The sequence below is a fragment of the Solanum pennellii genome, chromosome 1 (assembly GCF_001406875.1).
Source record: "Solanum pennellii chromosome 1, SPENNV200".
Taxonomy (NCBI): domain Eukaryota; kingdom Viridiplantae; phylum Streptophyta; class Magnoliopsida; order Solanales; family Solanaceae; genus Solanum; species Solanum pennellii.
The window spans coordinates 22,513,207-22,518,811 of NC_028637.1; positions in this window are offsets into that span (position 1 = coordinate 22,513,207).

A 5,605-nucleotide genomic window follows, 5' to 3' on the forward strand; every position below is an offset into this window, starting at 1 on the left:
TCATACTCTCCTCCATTATAAGACCTTAGGCATTTGACTTTCAAACCGGTCTGATTCTCAACTTCATCTTTCCACTTCTTGAAAGTTGCAAACGCATCTGACTTATGCTTCAAGAAGTAACCCATACCTTCCTGCTGGAATCATCAAAGAAGGTAACATAGAATCTGGATCCTCCAAGTGATGATACTGGAGATGTTCCCCAAACATCTGCATGGACCATTTCCAACCGCACTTTCTTTGGCTCTCTAGGAGTCTTTGTGAAGCTTACTCTTTCTATTTGCCCATAACACAGCTCTCACAAAGACCCATATCAACAGACTTCAGACCCTCTAATGCTCTTTTTGCAACCAGCATCTTCATTGCTTTAGCACTCATGTGTCCAAGTCTGTTGTGCCACAGACATGAACCGGAAGCACCTTCAGCAACTGCGGCCATGTTAATATACCCTCTAGTGGTGTACAAGGTTCCAGATTTGGTGCGACGAGCTACTACTGTAGCACCTTTCACAATCTTCCACAAACCTTTCCCAAACTCTGCTGCATATCTCGTGCTATCCAACTGACCAACACAGATCAGATTTTTCTTGAGCCCACGAATATATTTGACATCCTCCAATGTCCACTGGTTTCCAGAGGGGGTCTTTATGCAAACGTCCCCCTTTCCTTCTATCTCTAAGGCTTTATTGTCAGCAAGATACACCTTTCCAAAATTTCCAGATTTGAAATTTTAGAACAACTCCTTGCTTGGAGACGAATGGAAAGATGCACCAAAATCCAAAATCCATGATTCAACCGGGCTGTTCACACTAAGGATTAGAGCATCCCCAATGTCCTCTGCTGAATTTACAGAACCATTGTCATCTCTAGATTTCTGATTATGTTTCTTCTTTGTCTTTGTACAGCTCGTCCGAAAGTGCCCTTTTTCTCCACAGTTCCAACAAGTCACGTTTGATCTGTTGGGAGATTTTTCTCGATTCTTTGATTTTGATCGATCATGTTGATTTTGGCCTTTCGTCTTACTTCTCCCCATTCGGTCAAAGCTGAGAGCACTGCCCGATGAATCTCCCACTTCTCATTTTTGAATACTTTTGCTAAGGACAACATCACGGATTTCATCAAACTTCAGTTTCTCAAATCCACGAGAACTGCTAATCGCAACAACAACAGTATCCCAAGACTCGGGCATAGATGACATCAAAGTCAACGCCTTAATTTCATCTTCGAAATTAATATCAACAGAATTGAGTTGACTCACAATCATATTGAACTCATTTATATGATCAGAAACAGATCCATTATCAGACATCTGTAAATTCAACAATCTACGCATCAAATATACCTTGTTCATCGCCGATGGTTTTTCATATATGTTTGACAGTGCCTCAACAGATCGGTCGTAGTCTTCTCCTTCACAATGTTGAACACCACGTTTCTTGACAAAGTCAACCGGATCAACCCTAGAGCCTGGCGATCCTTGAGCTTCCACTTCTCCTCCGTCATGGATTTCGGCTTCACCTCGGTCAACGGTTCGTGAAGATCTTTCTGGTACAGATAATCTTCGATCTGCATCTTCGTGAAACTAAAATCGGATCCATCAAAATTCTCTATTCCAAGCTTTGAACTATCTATCTTCAGTGATCACGTTGAATCTCCTTAGCTCTGATACCAGTTGTTAGGATCAAATCCACACACAGACACTAGATGAATGAAGAACACAAGAACTTTCGAGAGAGAGATATGAGAGATCTAGAGAGAGAAAGAGAGAAACTAATATTTCATGGTAACACCCCGTGGGAAAACTTCCATGGCGGTGGGGTATATATTAATGATTCAAAAGTATTTTTGGTTACAGAGAATAAATGGAGAATATTAATCAGGCTTCACAACCTAACAAATATTTCCAAAGAAAATAAGAAACATATGTGCTGCCAAAAGAGATAGAGATGGTAAATGGAGCATAAGCTGATGCATCCATATGGATTGAAAAAAAACCCAGACGTATTGGAAAGTCGGTAAAGTAGCTTACAAGATTTTATGGTTTCCGGACATATGATGACTGTATAAAAGTTAAAACAATTGGATTCTAAGATTTAAAAGTTTTTTTCTCTTTGATATGTTATTGTCCTCTCTTTGTTCAGTACTGTCATTCTCTTAACATAAGCCATCTTAGTTTGTTGTGTGTGCATCCTTCAACTTTATTTGGTTTGTTCAAATCGAAACTCTAAATCAATATTTTGATACTAAAATGTTATGGAAACAAATAATCTATCCTGTTAGTGCGTACACTACTAAAACACTGGCTTTTACCCGCAGTTATATAGCAACAGTTTGACAAACCGTGGTAAAATCATCAAATGAAATGAAAATTCACTACGAGTAAAAGGCCGAAGCTAAAATATCGTGGCAAAATCAGGCGGGACTTAAAATTTCACTCCCTCTCTTTTATCTTATCATTTCCCCAATATTTTTCTTACATCATCTTTCTTAACCTTTTCCACCAATTGTTTTTACCAAAATGGAGAAGAAAGAAGCTAACACTCAAATCTATCAACAAAGATGGAATACTTCTTCACCATTCTAAAATTCTATTGCGTCAAATAGTAGCACAAAGTAGTAGAATCATTTTCAGATAACCAATCTCCGCTACCCAAGATTTTCAAGTTAATTTTTTGTTCAATTTTCAATGGTTTTCTTTGAGGATTTCTCTTTATGTAAAATTTCTTTTGACTTTGTTAGGTTTGTGGGATTTTAGGCAAATAAACTTGTACTTATTTTTTATAGTTTGTTCAATCAATTCTTTAACGAAAAGCTAGAGAAAACTTGTTGTGGGTTTTTACAGGTTTTTCTTGGAGAAAATAGATGTTGTCTATTTCTCTTTGTCGTGTTGATAATTGCCTAGTGATTTCGTTGTGTTTATGATATACCATGTGGTTAATATGCTGCTTTGACTTGAACCATGGTCTAATGTTTGATGAAATGTATCGAAATTAAGCAAATTGGATAATCTTGAGGAACTGGCTTGGGATTTAGGCTTAGATGGATACTTTACATTATCCTAACCATGTGATTTTTTGGGGAATATAAGTGCGTTTGTGAATAGGTTTGCAATCACTAGGTCTTGTCTATTTGAAACTTTTGAATTTCTTAGTATCTTTGAATTAACTGACCATACACTGCAGTACTGTTATTTACGTTCTTTTTTACTTTTCCGTATTGGGACTAATTAGGAACTGGCTCAATGGTATGTTATGTTAATATATTTTTCACCTGTTTTTGCTAATACATTTTGCTTAACTTTTATAACGTGAGAGCATTATACCTGGTGTCATGGAGTTGATTGGGAGCTCTATGAGATAAATCTTATCTTCATTATCGATCAAAGTCCCATTTGGTGGTTGTTCTATCTCTGATATCTATCTCCCTGCCAATGAATACTTATCCAGTAACTTCAATTATGTATTTGTGCCTGAGTTTGAATTTTGTACTTTCAAAATGAACATATGAAAAAGGTGCATCAGTCTTAGGACATGTCACTAGACCTTTGATGTTTGTCTTAAGCAAATGTTTTGTTTATAACTCAATGATCATCAACTTTTTTTGTTAGTAACTTCTATTTTTTAGTAGTGACGTAAATCAACACTACTCTCTTGAAATACAAAATTCCTTTAACTTTGTGAATAAGCAGATTTTGAATGTTTGACAAAAAAGTGTGTAAGATCAACATAGCTCTTATTGTTTGTATTAGAGAGAGAATCAGTGTCTTGTCATTTTAATTGTCTGATTGATTTAATCATGTTGATTTTGGATGATCCATAAGTGCATCCATTGACTCTTCTATGTGAATCTACATTCTGTCGTTAGCTTCGTCCTTTCGGTTGGTTCAAACATGTCTATTTCTCTTGTACTCAGTTTGTAAATGGATGGAAACTGGTATCTAGAAACAAGTTTCTTTTTACAGATTTGTGAAAGATATGAACCTGTGAGTGCACCAGGGGTGAGGAACAAAACACAGTGTATATTCAGTGAAGCATCCATAATAGGAAACCATAGCTCAAGAAAGTTATACATAATCAAATCTAGTTTCAAAGTATTAAGATTATGGAGAAAAATAGGTTGAGCCATGTCCATGGATTTTTTTTAGAGTGGACATGAGGTAGGGTGGGATGCCATTTGTGGTGTGGTAGTGAGGAGGTTGTTTTGGAAGGTGAATTTCTACTATCTCTACTTAGAACATTATCGGAGTATCAATGATGTCGTTGTTTCTTAATATTGATCGCTTGAGCCTTCTGGTATTAGAAACTAACTTCTTATAGTTAATTCAAACACTACTTATTTTGAAACAAACAAAATTGACCCAAGGAACTTCCTAATACTACCATTTTAGGCAAGTGAGTTGTGTCCATTATTCCAAATTACCATCAATTTATGTGGCTTACTTTCCATTTTAGTTCGCCTATAAAAAGAATGTTATTTCTTTGTGTTTAGTATGTATTAATTCATAGACTTCTATTCTACCCTTAATTACACTCCATTATAAAAATGTTGTCACATTTTAAAGATCAAAAGCCTCATCGTGTACTTCTGATATGGTTTTGATTTTTGGATTGTTACTGTGATTTTATTGATTGCTCCAGATTGGAGACTACATAGTGATTACATGACTGGTTTTAGCATCCCACTAAGACGTCTCTTGGTGGGTTCTATTTTGCTTGATTCGGGTCACAACTTCCAATCTCGCCTTTTTTCATCAACGTATTATAGAGTTCTGTTTTTTATACCGATCTACTTTATTTTCTTTAAATTCTGATATTATTTTATTGGTTGCACTTTGAAATTGGTTTTTAATTGTATCTCCATTAACTAGATGAACCAGAAATTGACACAACTAAGACCCTCTTCCTTAATTTTACTTCTATATTTTTCTTGTTATGTGTGATTTGATCAAAATGAAGGAAAATGATTGTCAATTTTGCTGAAGTGTTGCTTATATCAGCAACTTTAAATTAGTGTATGCCTACTCGTCTCCTTGTTTGATTGTGTATATTTTATTCTAAATGTATATTTTATATTGTCTTCTGGACATGTATAAAATAGTTGTTCATCAATTTCTCTGCTGATTTGTTGAGTTCTTGTTGAAATTTCAATGTTAGTTCGACATATGTTTTGGTCGTACATAGTAGCATTACGAATTATGTCGTGCGTTATTCAAATGTGTAAATGTATTAATTCATAGACTTCTATTCTACCCCTAATTACACTCCATTATAAAAATGTTGTCACATTTTAAAGACCAAAAGCCTCATTTCTGACATGGTTTTGATTTTTGGATTGTTACTGTGATTTTATTGATTGCTCCAGATTGGAGACTACATAGTGATTTCATGACTAGTTTTAGCATCCCCACTAAGACGTGTCTTGGTGGGTTCAATTTTTCTTGATTCGGGTCACAACTTCCAATCTCGCCTTTTTGTATCAAGGTATTATATAGTTCTGTTTTTTATACCGATCGACTTTATTTTCTGTAAATTCTGATATTATTTTATTGGTTGCACTTTGAAATTAGTTTTTAATCGTATCTCCATTAACTAGATGAACCAGAAAATGAC